Source organism: Camelus bactrianus, chromosome 4 (genome assembly GCF_048773025.1).
Source record: "Camelus bactrianus isolate YW-2024 breed Bactrian camel chromosome 4, ASM4877302v1, whole genome shotgun sequence".
Classification (NCBI taxonomy): Eukaryota; Metazoa; Chordata; class Mammalia; order Artiodactyla; family Camelidae; genus Camelus; species Camelus bactrianus.
The window spans coordinates 1138794-1155832 of NC_133542.1; the positions used below are offsets into that span (position 1 = coordinate 1138794).

The window sequence follows — 17039 nt, forward strand, 5'->3', positions numbered from 1 at the left end:
CCCCTAGGCCAGGCTGCAGGGAAGAGAAGAAATCGACCGGCTTGCCCGGGCAGCCTCCCACGCACCGCCGCCTCCGCCGCCCCAAACGATTGGACTAGCCTCCCGGGGTCAGGCTGACTGCGAGGATGTGCACTTGCCTTCTAATCCTGGCCACGTGCCTGAGCACCTCCCTGCATCCCTACACTCCCCGCACCTCTGCACCCCTGCCACTATCTGCACTTCTGCACTGCCTGCACTTCTGCACCCCTGCACCCCCGCATCCCCTGAACTGCCTGCGCCCTCCACAGCCCCTGCACCCCTGTCACCAGTTACACTTTTGCACTTCCTACACTCCTGCACCTCTGCATGTCCCACACACCACCTCTTGGGCCTGTGGCAGAGTCTCTGCTGTTAGACCAATGCACAGGAACTCACATCTTTGCCAGTATATGATGCATCAGTGGACGTCTGGGGTTGGCTGCAGGAAGGTACATGTTCCCGGTCACTAGCCTGGGCCACTAGGGTGATCTCTCTGAGGTCACCAAGGGCGGGCTCAGAGATGCTGTTTTCCGGGAAGAGAGGAGTTGAAACAGGTCTTGAGGGCAGAGCTGTGCTCAACAGGCCGTCCACGCTTCATGTTTTACACAGGGCTTCGGAGAAGTGAAATGGATCCAGCCAAGTAAGACCGGCCTGCTGTACGCCCACCTCAGTCCTGGGCTCTGAGTCAGACCGACTGGCTCCCACACTCACGGCCCAGTTTTGGTACCTGAATGGTCCCTTTGAGGCATCCCATCAGTTCTCAGGAAGAAGTCTGGCTGCTTCCACCCCATGGCCCTCCCTCCTGTGCTGGCCTCAGGAAGTTTCCTTATTTGGGGAAGAAGGCAGCCCACCCCCTACCCCACCCCTCACCATGCTCTCACCCAGGCTGCAGCTCTCGCTGCCCATCAGAGTCTGGAAAGCCATCCCTCTTCAGTTATGTCCCTTCTGAGATGGACTTGCTTCCACTCAATTCTAGGCGAGGATGCACCATGGAATGCACTGGGTAAGAGAACCAAAATAAATAATTTCTTCTGTGAGGTTTTCTGTTTATCTACTGGGATGGGCTGTGTGTAGTTTGCTACAGCTATTGGTATGAGAGGCTAAAACAGCCTGTGTGTCCTTGTTTTCATCTCCCCACTGTCTTTGGGTTTTCCCTTGACACTCCTGAGACATTTACTTCTTTTAGTTTTATTCCTGTTATTACACAGGGGCCCTACTGACATGGAGGTAAGGTGTTGGGGGAGCAGGACAGAGCAGGGCATCTGTAGTCCTGTGATTAGTTCTCATTGAGCCTATGCCCTGAGCTGTGACCTCCACAAGTGTGTCTCTTTCCCCCCACCCCAATTTGGGTGAGACAGAAGGGATTTCCCTTCTCCCAGGTTGGTTAGGCTCTGGTAAAATAATTTCTCATTAAAAAAACAAACAAACAAAAAACAACTTCCCCAAATGAAACAGAATGTTTTGGGTATATTTCAATAGAGTTATTTTCTCCTTTCCAGGCAGGAAGCATGAGGAGTTATCCTCTGAGGCCTTCATTCTGAGAACAGGACACGGTCCTGGAGGTAAAATGCATGAAAAAGAGCAGGGGGCCCCTCTGACTGGCCCCCTGGAGTTGTCACACTCGGACTTCCCCACGCTGAGATTTCCACTGGCCTCAGGGACCTGTTAAATCTGCCTGCCCTGGGGGTTGTTACAAAAGCGGGTTCTGCCCTGGGAGCTGTGACTCGCCAAGCCTGCCTGGCTGCCTCTCTGTGTTGGGAGCAGATTTTCCCCTCATTTTTCTGGGATCTAAGAAGTACAGTGGGATTGCAGCTCCCTCAGCTCTGGTGTTGTTTTCAGGACAGAAGGAGAAATTTCTGAGCTCCACACGAGCTGGAACAAAGGCTGGAATCCTCCCCTCCTCTGCCTCCGTGCAATAAGTTTCTGTGGTTCTAGCCGAGTTTCTGAAGATGTGGATTTAAACACACACATCCCAGCCCCTACAGGAGCACACAGTCCCATAAATCCCCCCAGTTTCCACTGGTAACTACTGAGCTGATGGGGACACGGGTTTCGGGTCCACAGAGGCCTGACTGCACTACTTGCTCCGTGGCCTATTAACGTGGTTGCTCTGGGTCTTGTCTGAAGTGGCTTGCTTACCGCACCTGGTACATGGGAAACACAAAATAAGTTCTAGAAACTTCACTTTTTCTCCCTCCAGGGCCTTCAAACATAGAAAGTATTAAGTGAACTCAGACGGCCTAGTCACCGCAATGAGGTCCGTCCAGCCTGGCTCTCCTGAGTGATGGGCACTGACTTGCACCTTAACTCGGAATAGTAGGGGAACCGCCTTCTTCTAACTGGGCCTCTCCCCACACCGGGCACGCCCTCAGCTGAGACGGTGTCAACTCCCCCATTGAGGTGTGTGCTGGTGGCTTCAGTGTGACCTGGCCCTGCCGGGATATGAACCTGCAGTGAGTGAGGTGGAGGGTCGGGTGGAGAGGGGTCCCTTCTGGGGTGGCAGGGGGCCCGGTAGCACCCAGCCCGGCCTGGTGCCTGGGGCTCCCTAACACCTCCTACAGCTCCTGGGTTGGCTCCGGTCCTGGCCAATCCATACACCCTCCCAGCATCTTCTCATTAAGTCCCTTTTTGCTTTTATCAGCGAGAGGTGGCTTCTGTTGCTTGTTCAGTGAAACAGTACATAGGGAAACCAGACTATTTCTAACATCAGTAAAATACCAACCTCAGTTATCTCGCCGGGCAGACCGTGCAGCACAAAGGCCTGCACAGGGCTGTGCGAACGGCTTACGTGAAGGGTCCTCATCATCTGTCTTCAGAGATGCAGAAGCTGGTGGTTCAGGTAAAACCTCAGGGAGGGATTGAGGAATCCAAAGCTGGTTGGTTTCAAAGGCTAACTGGTCAGACCAGACCCCTGAGCTGTGGTCAGAAGCCTAGCTCAACATCACTCAGACTCAGCACCATAAGTGCCAGGTGGGGGTGGTGGTGTTCCCTTTGCAGGCTCTCATTGGGGATTCACTGTAGTCCCTTAAATGCAGCAGAGATTCCAGCCCCCTTAGCCCCCACTCTGCGTGTTCCATGACACAAATCCCGGGAGTGTTTAATTTTCATCTTTGTTTAGGAGGATGAAGGAGGGGCAAGAGGAGACATAAATTCATACTGACTGACACAAGGTCACAGCCAGTACCTCCTCCTTGGAGAGATATGTGCTCCCAAAGTGGTGGCTGGGGGGCTGGGCGGAGACCCTCCACTGGTCCCAGAGGGACTCCCTCATCTGGCCACAACTGATGGGTTGGACAACAGATCCAGAGGGAGACAGAGCATCTTTCCTGGGAATTTGGAACTGACACACAGAAATCAAGTTCACTCATCTGGGGATTGGCGAGGGGCGGTGGTTGGAAGTCAAATGAAACCAGAGCATGAGAGAAAGTTAGAAGTGAAAGAGAGAGAGACAGAGAGACTGAGCTTGTGAGAGCAAATAGTCAGAAAGAAGGAAAACAATCAGGGGACAGAGGAATTCCAGCTCTTGACTGTCTAGTCTGTCCTAGCCCATCAACGACCCCGCGGGATGGTTAATAAAATTCCAGTTTTGCAGATAAGGATAAAGGCTGAAAGAGGTGGGGGCTGGGTTTGGGTGCACAGTTAATTCAAGTGCCGCTGGACCCCTCATTTCCCATTGCCTGAAGGCACTGTAATCCTCACTGGGACCCCTGCGGTCCCCTGACAGCCCAGCACCCTGATCAAATGGCCCCTGCGGGAGTGGGAACCCCTCTGAGCGTGAAGAGTTCCCTGAACCGAGATGCCATGCATCAGCAGGCTCCTGCACACCCCAGGTTAACATCTCCCCAGCTGTGCAGTCTCCCGACCCACTTCCCTCCCTGCCAGGCACCCCTTCCTTACCACCGAGTGTACTGCAGGAATTCAGACACAGGGATGCCCAAAGCAACACGAGCCCACCGGCTATACAAACAGCAGACTCCCAGCCCCACCTGGGTTCCGAGGGGACAGTAGGCGTCCTCAGCTTCCATGTGTCTAAGACAATCTTCTTCAGCTGGAGGTTATAGAGAAAAATAAAAGGTCCAAAACATAGTTCAGTGAGGAATTCCTCCAAGGACCTGACTCCAGAGACTACAACCAGGGGTCCCTACCCCCCGGACTTGGGGTGAAGGTGGATTATTGATCAGCACAACCTCCGGTGGCCCAGCTCCTCAACTTGGCTGCCCAGAGTGGGCTGGGGGAATGGGTAAAGCCAGGGCACTCAGGAAGAGCACAGAGGACCTGATCTCCCCTCTCCGCACTTGTAAACCCTTCCTCAAATCTCAAGGCATCTGACAGAGAGCAGCCACCACAATAAGGAGATGCTCCCATTTCTTCACTCACTCCAGTCTGTTCACTTACGTGCTGAGCATCCACTGGGTCCCAGGACATGACACATAGGATGGCCGATGGGACAGGCTTGGTCCTTCCCCCTGGACCCTGTTCAATCTGATGGAAGAATGATCACTCATAAAGAGTTTTTCAAAATTATACAGAGACCAAAGACAAACTGCAGAGTGAACCAAATTTAAAAATATATATGAAGATCCCCCAGTCTCCCCGCCTAAGGTTAACAGCATAAAGCAAAAAGATGTTGCCTTTGATCACCAAGGAAGTTGTCACCCCCTCTCAGGTGGAAAGGACAGTTATTCTTTGAGCAGGACACAGAAGTGCTCCATCGGATTGGACCAGGGCATCTACAGTCATTCAGCAAATGTGTATAAGCTCCTACTACGTACGGGAATCTCCTAACTAGACCAATTCACAAGGTTCTCGGGCTTTATCAGTCAACAAAATAGACATGACTCCCCATCACTGGGGGCTCAGAGTTTTAGTAGAGGAAACAGGCAGCATGTTGGGGGTAGTAAGAGCTTGGAAAAATTAAAAAAAAAAAAAAGAGTGATATGAGCAAACTCCGGTGATGGCGGTGGGGTGGGAGGCAGGCAGGAGGGAATAAGGCAATCCTGGCAGATCTCACGGAGTAATGAACTTGAAGCAGAATAGATCCGGAGGAAGAAGGAAGAGCCGGAGTCAGAGGCCCCCTGAGTGAGGGGGAGAGTGTGGGCAGAGAGGCAGAGCACGCCGGGTCCTGAGGCCTTTGTGATGACTTTGGCTCCTAATGAAATGATGACCCGTTTAGTGAGTTTTGAGGGGAGGGGTGATATAGTCCAACTTAAGCTTTTGTGTTTGTGTTTATTTGTGGGAGGTAATTTATTTATTTTAATGAAGGTGCTGGGGATTGAACCCAGGATCTCTTTTTTTTTTTTAACATTTTTTATTGATTTATAATCATTTTTGAACCCAGGATCTCTTGCATGCTAAGCATGCGCCCTACCACTGAACTAAACCCACCCCATCAATGTATGTTTTGCAGGCTCCCTCTGACTCTGTGTGGATGAGAGATTGTAGGAAAGCAAAGATGGAAACAGGAGGCTATTGGTGTCCAGGAAGGGCTGAAGGTGGCTCTTAGGAGGGCGGGGAGCAGGGAGCAGGTGGTTAATGAAGACAGAATACCCAGAATTTTCTAACAAGCTGGATTTGCTGTCTGTGTGTGTAAGAGAAAGACAGAAAGAACATTGTTCCAACATCTGGACCTGGACAATGGGAGGGATGTCCTCTCCATCCACAAGGGATGGGACAAGGTGGGGCTGAGCAGGTGGAAAGGGGCTGGTATCAGCTCAGTTCTTCAATGTCATGGTTAAGGTGTGTATTACATATTGCCACAGAAATGCCTAATAGGTAGAGGAGTCTGTTTTCTTTTTCTTTTTAACATTTAAAAAATATAATTTAAATGTATTAATTGTATTATGTGAATGATTTGGGAAGTTTGTTTCATGCCAAGGTATATGTTATATATAGCCAAATGGAAAATATATCAGAAAGGGGAGAAATGAGGGCTTTCACATAAACTGACTGTCCATAACGTAGGTAAAATTTCAATAAAACCAGTGTTCAGTGAAAAAACCTCATCTTGGTGTTACATAAAAATAAATGAAAAAGGACTATGTTAATGTATCATTATTTCATGTTACATAATAGCCCCAAACAAACACACTGTTTAACTATGAGGCTTGTAGAAATGCTATTCGCTTTTTCCACATAAATACAGAAATGCAGAAAGGTTCTAAGTTAGAATAAGCATCTTAGTGGAAATAATACAGATTTGAGCATTTTACATGATATATATATTTACTGATACAAAATTTGGAAAAGTAATTACATAGTAGAACATATGTATGAATGTGAAAGCAAGATTAATGAAAGAAAAAGAATGTGAGTCTCAGGGATAAAGGTCCAGATGGAAAGGGCAAATCAGGGAGTTTTGGAGAAATCGAGAAATTGATGGCATGCCACTTTCCAAGGCTGGGTTGCTTCCACCAAAGGAATAGCAGAGAGAGAGATGAGAGGCCCAGGAGCCAACCCTGGGGCACACCCACAGTGTATGTTTGGGAAAAAGAGGAGACATTGGCAAAGGACCAGCCAGTAGACCAAAAGCAGAAAACAGACTGAGCGATGGGCTGGAGTTTAAGTGAAGCAGGAACACGGGGGAGGAGGGATGGAAGAGCTGGGTCAAATGCTGCCGAGGGTCTACTCATGATGAGGACTGAAAATTGACCACTATATTTAGCAACGTGTGGTCACTGATGGCCTTGACAGAGCAGTTTCCATAGAGCGAGGGATCAGGGGAAGAGCCAGAGTGGGTGTAAAAGGGGATGGCTCAAGAGAAGATGCAGACAGTGAGTTTAAACAACTCCTTAAATATTTGCTGCAAAGACACAGGGTGGCAATTGGTGGGGGTGAATTAGGGTCAAGGAGTGCTGTTTGTTTCTTTTAAGAAGATGGACGTTTATATACTGATGGGAGCCAACTAGCAGGAGAACAAAATAGATGAGGTAGTGAAAGAGAGGATGGTTTTGGGAGTGACAACCCAGAGAAGATGGGAGGGATGGGGCCCTGGGGACTTTTCGAGGAATTGGCTTTCGATGTTATCTGTAATAAGAGGTGGGGCACCGAGAGTGAGGTCACAGACAACACTAGGTGAGCGGATGTGCTGGGAGTTGCTTGTGAAACTTCTCTTCTGTTGGCTTGTTTGCTTGTTCAAAGTAGAAAAGTAACCTTATCAGCTGAGGGATGAGGAGGAAGAAAGAGTTACTGGAGCCATGAGAAGAAGATAAGAAAGAGCCTTCCAGGGAGAATGGGACAGTGAAAAGAGCAGGGGGAGATGGGGGAGTGCGCTCCCAGAAAGTTACATTTTCTCTTTGACGTCCCCAAATGTGTGATGTGTGATTACCCTTCCTGCTGTCTACGAAATAAAAATTAAGTATGGTTCAGAGGAAATGCTATTTCATTCTAAGAGGCTACCTGTTTCTCAGGAATGGCCATCTTAAACTGCAAATATTACAAAAAATGTTGAAAAGATGAACCTGTGTACCTAAAATCCCCTATTTTCTATTAATCTGGTTACTATTTAATTCCCCTATCAATAACTCATAACCAATACTGCCATGATGGAGGTACACTGATGCTTAAAAGGAAATGAGATCTGTATCCTTTTCCTAAATTCCATGGCTTCCTTAATATACAGTTCCCCTTGGAATTTAGGAATGTCTGGTATAAGAAGTGAGAAACAGTTTGAGAAAATCCCGGCTCAGAATTACACAGCACAACCGCATCTCAGAAGTATATACAGCCGTAAAGAATTTTAGAAGCAAAACTCCGTAACTACTCTTAAAGACTTTTGCAAACCTGGGCCTGCCCAGATGTTTCCAAACTGGAAAGGGACTCCAATCACTTGCCTGGTACCGGACCAGAGGCTGACCAGCCTTTTCTGTAAAAGCGAGAGAGTAAATATTTTCAGTTTTGCAGATCATTTTGTTGTAACCATGCAGGTCTGCAATAAGAAAGCTAAGAGCACTGGGAGACAGGAAACAAATGGGCATGCCCACACCCTCCCTTCCACTCAGGGCAGCTTCTCTGTGGTGGGCAGTTTTGCCACAATAACTTGTTTCTTTGTTTCCATTGGTTTCTTTTTTTCCACCTTACTGCTCAAGCTCAGAAATTCAGGTGGTCCTGGTCCTTCAGCATCCATGCAGAGAGAAGGCTGAGTGGGGTTGGGAACCCCACCTGATGGAGAAGAGAGATTGCTGGGAGGGACACTACGGCGGCCACCATGACACGAGACAATCACACCTTCTGGGGTGAAAGGGAATGAAGACAAGGGAGGGACAGAGCAGTGGGACCCCTAGGTCGCCTGCCAGGCTTTCTCTCCCTCCACAGCCACCCTGGGTGCCTGGGGGGTGTTGGGATTCAGCTACGGTGATTAGGCTGAAGGGACTCAATATAAAGGACCATCCAGCTCCTCACTAGGTTCCAAACGCAGCCCCTCAAAGTCCACCCTCTGAGTTTCTGGAACTCAGCTGGAAGAATAAATGAGCAGGCCAGATCCAGAGCCCAAGCCAAACACGACGGTAGTCACGTGGGGTTGTAACCCCATGCTCAGTGGTAGGGGACGCCTTGCAAATCTGCAGAAATCCCTGTTCCACCTCATTCCTGGGGGAAACCCCAGATCTCCTTCTGCTCTGTCTGTTCTTCTCTTGATGCTATTGTCCTGGATGGATGCAGAGTCTTTGAACCTGGCCCTCCAAACGTACATAAGCAGCCTGTTCGATAAAACAAATTATGCACTTTTTCACATTTGCCAGTTTTTTGATTCCAGAAATTTTGCGGGACTCATTCTCACAGTCTCCTGTGCCCCCACCACTTGGTGGCCCTCTGCTCATGGAAACACCATTTCCCACAACTGCACCCTGCCTCCCAGCTGGTCAGAGGGGAAAGTCCCACAAAGACACAGGTGTTTGTGAGGATCCTGTCCCCAAGCAGAAAGCCTACTCCTGGAGCCACGGACAGGGATCTGGCCTCCTGAGCCGCTCAGCTCTAATTCAAAGCCTAAACTGGGGGCCCCGAACATTGCTGAATGACTTTCTGAGTCACCTGGACTGGAGGGGCCTGATTTTTCTTTCCAGGAATGGATGTAGTGCAGCCTCCATTTTCAGGGCTGATATTGACGATGGATCTAGTTCCCCCCACTGCACCGCAGGAAGGAGAGGCCCTTCCATCCCACAGCTTGGAAACCCAGCCCAGGTAAGTTCTGAAGCAGTGTATTGCTGCCAGGTCCAGTATCCCTGCAGAGTGGCCTCTGTCCCTGAATGAGCCCCTTACCTGGGCCTTTTCTGCCCCGACACAACCACACCCCAGTCTGTGCCAGAGATCTGGGGCTCTGTGTGTCCAGGGCACACAGTTGGGACCTGAGCCAGGTGTCCACTGGGCCTCAAGGGGGAGAGGTCTGCCTCTGCATCAGGGGAAGGTGATCTCTCATGGCTGGCAGGACGCTCTCAATATGGACCTCCAGGCGCCCAGGGAGCAGTTTCCCTGCAGGTGTTAGAAGCCATCATCAGGAGGGCAGGCCCCTCTTTGTGCAGACCATCCCGCAGTGCTGGGCCCACGTGCTGACCACAGAAACCTACATGTCCCCAGGTTACCCCAGGCAACCTCACAAATTCGTCACTTGGTGACCTGGGTACCACGGGATCATTGGCCATCCCATGAGGGTGGTCCTTGAAGGCATGGACTCCAGGTGCTCCCGTTAAGAAATCCCCCTGGGTTTCTGTGGTCACAGAGCCCACACCAGAAGATTCTAGTCCTGCAGTGACCACCACAGCAGTCACCTCCCCTGTGCATGTCCAGGAACAAATGACAGCAATTTATTGCCAGGAATCGTGATGAACAAGGGGGTGGGATTCCATACTAGTTTTAGGATCCTGGTAACTCACTCTGCACCCCAAAAAGCATCCATGAGAAATGTGTTTATTGGGATATCTGTGCCCCTAGAAGAGCTGTTCCTCAGGGCTCCTGGGACCCTCCAGCCCCTCTCAAGGTTCTCAGAGCTTGGGTCTAAATTTCTATCTCCCTCCTTTGGTGTACAGCCACCTGTGTCTCGTGATCACAGGTCACTTTATTGCATGACTTGGCATGTTCTTAGTTCTCGTCCTCCACCCCTGCACTAGACTCCCACGATGTTCCCACTGACCCTTGGCTCCCTGGGTGGGTCAGGGGGCCCTAAGTCTGCACCCTTCACTCTCCTCCTCTACCCCCAACTCTGAGGCCACCCCTAGGTGGACTGGAAGGTGTTTGTAAATGAGTCTTACACAAGGACATGACTGGACAAAGCAGGGCTCCACCCCCGGAAAGCACACCTGCTCCCTTCTCTGATGAGGACCCCACAGCCCCACATTGCCTCCAGGAGTCTACTCAGCACACAGTTCCCCAGTTCTGGGCAAGGCGTCTCCCTGGAATCCTTGCTTCCAGGCAGAGTCTCTCTGTCCTTCTGAGTTTAGAGTTGTTCCCATGTTCCTGAGCACCAAGGTGCCCAGCACAGACCCTTCACTGACCTGGAGAGACAAGGAAGATATGTGGCCACAGGTATCACAGGACACACCTGCTGGGACCCCAGGCCAAAGGGCCATCCTTCTGCCTTCTCAGGTGTGGATCCCGTGGTACCTTTTTGCAGGGGGCCCAAATGGGGAGTGGGGCCCAAAGCAGTTCATGGGGCTCTCTGGGCAGGGAAGACTTGGGCCAGGCAGCCTTGCCTGGTTTCCCTCCTGGGGCACTCTGAAAACTCCTGCTCCTCTGGCTGTGGCTGGAGGCCCCCAAACTTCAGGGCGGGGCCCTTTCTCTCAGCCTCCACTGCCTCCAAAGCCACGCTGGAGCTGGCATGGGGAAAGAGCTTTCTTGCCCTCTTGTGGCCAAGCTGCCAGAGGTGGATGCTGCGGGGAACTGGAAAGAGTTAGCAGTTGCTCAGATGTGAGTGGTTAGGCAATTTGACACCCTGTCAACTAGCCTTAAACATTGGAAAGAGGGCTTTCCCGGGAAAGCTGGAAGTTACTTTCAGTAATTTGTTTAAAGATTTCTTTTTTTTTCCCTTAAGGACTCATAAAACCTCTCCCAGGTCATTCCTGGTATGGACCATTATCCAGGGATCAATCGGGAAATGCAGGAGGAGAGGGGTGGGGGTAGGGGAGAGGGTAGGGGAGATCAGAGCCCACAGAGAGGAGATGCCCCTCCTAGGAGCCACAAACTGGGCAGTGGCTGCTGGCATCCAGCTCTCCTGTTCTCAGGCCCATTTCATCTGTGGGGTGTTTCCAAAAGAAACAATGGTGGAAGGGCCATGGAGGACCCCTAGGCCTCCCAGAATAGACAGGGGGAGCAGAGTCACCATGCTGGCCCAGAGCTTGGAGACAGACCTGCAGTGGAGACCACAGGTCTTCTGAGAAGCCAGTTTTGAAATAAAGGCAGTATGCGCTGGAATACCCATTTCGAGCAATTGCTTCATCATAGACATGTAATTTACATAGTTCTTCTCACCACGAAACTGTTCCCAACACGCTACATGAATGACGGCTTCAACACACATTCATTTCTGAGATGTGAACAAGTGTAGAGCCGCTCTTTCGTCCAGCATAATGGGCATGGTTACACCTAGGAAAGCTTACCAAGATTTCTCAGCAACAGCCAATTTCGAAATAAAGGCAGTGTGCGCAGGAAAAGCCGGTTGGAGTGAGGGCTTCCCCATACACATGTAAGTTTTATAGTTCCCCTCACAATGAAACGCTGTTCCCAACATGCTACATGCATGAAGGTTTTGACACACATTCAGTTCTAAGAAGTTAGCATGTGGAGAGCCGCTCTTTCATTCAGCATAAAAGGCCTGGTTACACCCAGGAAGATTTACTCAGATGTCTCAGCTGGTTCCTTCACCCAGATTCAAAATAAAGGCCGTTTTTGCTGGGAAAGCCTGTTGGAGCGTGTTCAGAGCTGTTTCGGGCTCTGTCCCAGCTGGAGGGTGCAAACCCCAACCTCCAGAATGAGGGACCAGGACCCCACCGGCCAGGTGGTGTTGCCTTTGCTGGGGAACAGTGATCTTTGGGTTAGATATTTTGCAGCTCTCTCTAAAACCTGTTTTGACTTAAGTTTGCATCCTAGTCACCAGTTTCAGGGCAACAGAAAAAGCATATCCTACATCCCTTTGCACTGAAATCTTCCCAAAAGAGCAAATATTTGCCCATGAAAATACCAGCTGCTCTTCTAAGGCCCCCTAAATACCCAGCAGTGTGGCCGGTGCACTCTTGATCAGGAACAGGATGAGAGGGACCAGCGGTCTTCCAGCAGGCTTGGCCTGATGTGGCAGCTGCGCTGTGGGTCCGTGGTGGGAGGGCCATGCAGGGAATCCTGTTTGAGGGGCCTCTGTGCACGTCTGCATTATGCTCTGAGGTTTCATACAAAGCTCCAGGCATCCTAACTGGTCAGATACAGCCCCCACCCTCGGGCTGGAACCACCAGGACCTCAGTACCTGTAACAGGGACGGTGCCCGGTGTGGGGAGAGGTCATGGGACACTCCGGGGGCAGGGGTAGTGGTGCTGGGGAAGGCAGGGGGTGCAGTGAATGGTGGAGGGAGCAGGGTCCCTTGCTTGGGGGTGAGAGTTCTTGGGGAGACCACAGAGCATGGCACACACAATCCCCACCCCATACCCCAAATTCCTAGCCCCGCCAACACAGGGGCTTTTCTGAACACTCTCACCGTGGCTAGCCTGTAAGACTGCACCTAACCCGGCATCTGGCACCCCTGCCCTATCTCCCCTCTTAGGACAGATCCCGTCTCCTTGGAAACTGCCCAGCAGCGTGAATTCAAGGCCGGCAGCGGGCCTGGAGGATCTGCACTTCAGGTGCCCTACCTGGCCAGCCGTTTGTGCCTTGGCTCAGTCCTCTATCTTGCCCAACGGCAGCCTGGGTCCACGTCCGGTGCAAGGGGAGGCCGCGGAGCCCAGGCTGAGCCACACACACGGACAGGTGAGGGTGCCCCCGCCCCGCTGCCCCACCGCCCCGCAGCCCCGCCCACTGGTGGCAGCACCGCCCCAGCATCCGGCCGGCGCCAGCTGCAGGTGAGGACGTCTGCTCGGCACCGCCCGCCCCGGCCCCGCCCAGCTGCCCCATAAGCCTCCCCCCAGCCCCCGTCCTGGCCGAGCCCTGGCTCCCATTGGCTCCGCAATTTCTGCCCTCTCACGTCTAGCCTCGGGAGGACACAGACGCAAGCGCTAGAGGAGGGCCCCGCGGCGTTGCCATGGCTACATGCGCCGCGCTCTGCGCGGGCCGGTGTGAGCTTCTGGGGCGGGCAGCGGGCTCCGGAAGTGTGCAGCTACCCGGGACCATGGCGGTGCTTGCTGCTGGGGCTGGCGGCTTGCTCGCCTGGGCGACTAGTTCTTGCCTGGTCAGTCGGAGGCCGACATCCTGTCTGGGGCGGCGTCCCACAGACGGTAAACGTACGGCCGCGCCGTTGGCGGGGCCAGTGGACATGGACCGGGGTGGGATCCGGGTTGGTGTGGCTGCCGGGGAGGCGCTGTGGTGCCAGGGAGCGGGTTGGGGCGGGGAGGACAGGGCTGGGGCACAGCCTCGGGCTTTCCTCCCCCTCGGGCACTGGGGCTGGGACCGCGAGTCCGGGTAGCCCTGCTTGGCCGCGGCCTCCCAGAACCCCCGGGAAGGGCAGGCGGAGGACCTGACTTTTATGAAGCGGGGCCTTATCCGGGTTTTGAAGAGCCCCAGAATCAGATGTTTGAATGGGGTGGTTTATCAGCCTTGTTTATCTGCAGGGAAATTTCAGTTCCATCCAGATGTTGGCTCCTTCGGTAAAACTCAGGAATAAGACAAGGGTCATTGTCGATTAGCAGTTATCTAGGGCTTGACTCAAAATAGACTGTGCGGGGTGTAGGGATGGTAGATGGGCCTTCCCTCTCAAAGTTGGCAGTCTTCTGGGATTAGAGGCCCCAGTTGAGGATTACATCTTCATCTGCGGTAATGGAGGTTGTGGGAACATTAACACAGAGAAGGGAGGAGTGTGGCTGCGATAACTCATTAAAGAAGCCAGGACCCTTGCCTGGCTCTTGTGTAGGAGAGTCTCGCCTAGGGTAGGGCAGCAGTTATCAAAGTGTGTCTGAGGCCCCTGAGATGCAAGACTATTTTCATAGAAACGCCGGTATGTCACCTGCCTTTTGCACACTCTTGCACTCCCGAGTTTCCTGTGGGGGTTTCCAGGGAAAACCTGGTCTGTGATATCACAAAACAGGGAATTTAGAGGCAGATAGAATTCAGAACTCACCAGTCCAAAAGAGTTTTGCAGAAATTAAAATCACTGCTCTTCTTCTCATTAATGATTTTTGTTTAGAAAAATATACTTATTTTTTGCTTGAGTATTAATGGTAACATGTAGTAGGTTGTTATTATTTTTAAGTGAAATCATAAGCATTTTTTAAAGTTCTTATTTAAGTTCTAACACAGGAACTATTGATAGATTTAACCCACATAAACAGCAGCCTTTTGGAGTCCTCAGTAATTAAGAGTGTACAGGGGTCTGTAGGCCAAGAAGCTTGAGAGCCCCTGGAGAATGTGTGCTCAGGTACTAGTCAGGTACTTAGCGTTGTTAGACAGATGCCAAGATGTCTTCTGCATGTGCTCCCGGACTCGAAGTAATTGGCCACATGGAGACGGGTGGGCAGTGCCTCCACTATACAAACCAGAAGCTGCTGAATGTGTCTGGATTGTAGGCCATGGGCTGTGCAGGGATTCCCGTTGTATCTGTTCTATCTAAGCCGGGATTCCTGTGCAGAGACTTGGCCCTGAAGACCCGCTCTCCTTTGCTCCCTGCCAGGTACCTTCTGTGTGACGTCAACCCTCCAGAGGGCTTCAGCCTCCATAGGAGCGTCTGTATCCACATCGCCTTCCTCCTGAAGACCCTGCTGAAAATGGAGGAATCGGTGCTGGTGATACCCCCTTGGGGCCGCCTCTACCATTGGCAGAGCCTGGACATCCACCAGGTCCGGATTCCCTGGTCTGACTTTTTTGATCTATCAAGTCTCAACAGAATCATCCCTGACACTGAGTACCAACCGTTCATTGCAGGGGAGATGGTGATCGTTTAACTGGGGCCAGACGGTTGTTGTTCTGGTTCTGATGTGAACATCAGGCCATCTTGCTTCGGGCTTATCGGTCTGCTAAGGGGTCCTGCTCATGTTTCCCGCACTGCAGGTGAATTTGGTCTTTCCATAGTTTTTCTCAGGAAATAGATCTGAAGTGTATGAGATATGTGTTCCCTCCGCTCTGAAAATCCTGGCCTCCTGGTGAGATGGAGCGGTGACAAGAAGGCCACTGCCACACAGGCCTTGTCTAAGGAGGACTCGCTCCCTGGGCAGTAAGGGCCATTCTTACCTGAAGGAAAACACGATGTGTGTGTAGCATGGGCCACGTGCTGGGGAAGGTATGTAACCTCTCATTCAGTATAATTTGGTCCTGCTCAAGCTTCCCATTTTACTTTCCGTAAGAGGTAAGAGTTGAAGATTTTCTTTGAATAAAGGTATTTAGAACTTATCTTTTTCTTTAATTGAAATGTGGTTGATTTACAATGTTTTGTTAGTTTCAGATATACAGCTGTTTTGTTAGTTTCAAGTATACAGCATAGTGATTCAGTTGTACATATACATAGTCTATTCTTTTTCAGGTTCTTTTCCATTAAAGGTTGCAAGATACTGAATATTTTCCCCTGTGTTCTGCAGTGAATCTTTGTTGTTTGTCTATTTTACATATAGTAGTTTGTAATTGTTAATCCCAAACTCCTGTTAGTTTTCTAAGTCTGTGAGTGTGTTTTTGTTTTGTAAATAAGTTCATTTGTATCATTTTTAAAAATTCCACATACAAGTGATATCATATGATACTTGTCTTTCTCTGAGTTATTTCACTTTAGTGTGATAATCTCCAGGTCCATCCATGTTGATGTAAATGTCATTATTTCCTTCTTTGTTATGACTGAGTAATATTCTTCTATATCTAAATTCTACATCTTTATCCAATCATCTGTCTGTGGGTGTTTAGTTTGTTTCTATGTCTTGGCCATTGTAAGCAATGCTGCTGTGAACATTGGGGTGCAGGTATATTTTGGAATTAAGGCTCCCTCTGGATATATGCCCAGGAATGGGATTGCTGGATCAAATGATAAGTCTTTTTTTAGTCTTTTGAGGACTCACCATACTGTTTTCCACAGTGGCTGCACCAAACTACATTCCCACCAACAATGTAGGAGGGTTCCCTTTTCTCCACAGCCTCTCCAGCATTTGTGGTTTGTGGATGTTTGAATGGTGGCCATTCTGACTAGTGTGAGATGATAACTTATTGTAGTTTTGATTTGCATTTCTCTGATAATTAGCAATATTGAACCTTTTTTTCATATTCCTATTGGCCATTTGTATATCTTCATTGGAGAATTGCTTGTTTAGTTGTTCTGCCCATTTTTGGACTGGGTTGTTTATTTTTTTTTCTTATTAAGTTGTATGAACTATTTATATAGTCTAGAATTTAAGCCATGTTCAGGCTCATCTTTTGCAAAAATTTTCTCCCATTCCATAGGTTGTCTTTTTGTTTTGCTTATGGTTTCTGTTGCTGTGAAAAAGCTGATAAGTGTAATTAGGTCCCATTTGTTTATTTTGTATTTTATTTCTGTTGCTTGGGTGTATTGCCCTAGGAAAACATTGGTGAGATATATATCAAATAATATTTTGCCTATGTTTTCTTCTGAGAGATTTATAGCGTCTTGTCTAATGTTTAAGTCTTTAAGCAATTTTGAGCTTGTTTCTTTTTTTTTTTTTTGCGACTCTATTGTATGCTTTCGATTTGTGGTTATCTATTTTTTCAAGTATACCAACTCATTACTATATCTATTTCCTTTAGACTGACAATCACGTAGGCTCCAACACATCCTAAGAATAATGAGAAAAAAAAAAGAAAGAAAGAGAAAAAAATCTATCTTTTCATGCTACCGTCTCCCATTATCACCTTTTTGTATTTTGATGTACTTTTTCTTTTTTCCATCTTCATGTTTATTGTCTTGTAA

At 49.8% G+C, this 17039-nt stretch overlaps 1 long non-coding RNA gene across 1 annotated transcript; it reads right to left on the reverse strand.

The window, feature by feature from the left end:
• Positions 1–916: 916 nt before the first annotated feature.
• On the reverse strand, positions 917–12970 carry LOC141577347 (uncharacterized). The gene is made up of 5 exons (XR_012506219.1): positions 12841–12970; positions 4414–4500; positions 3916–4066; positions 2741–2864; positions 917–1017 (listed from the first exon to the last, which is right to left on the reverse strand). It is a non-coding gene; the product is annotated as an uncharacterized LOC141577347 (long non-coding RNA).
• Between the last annotated feature and the right edge of the window lie 4069 nt (positions 12971–17039).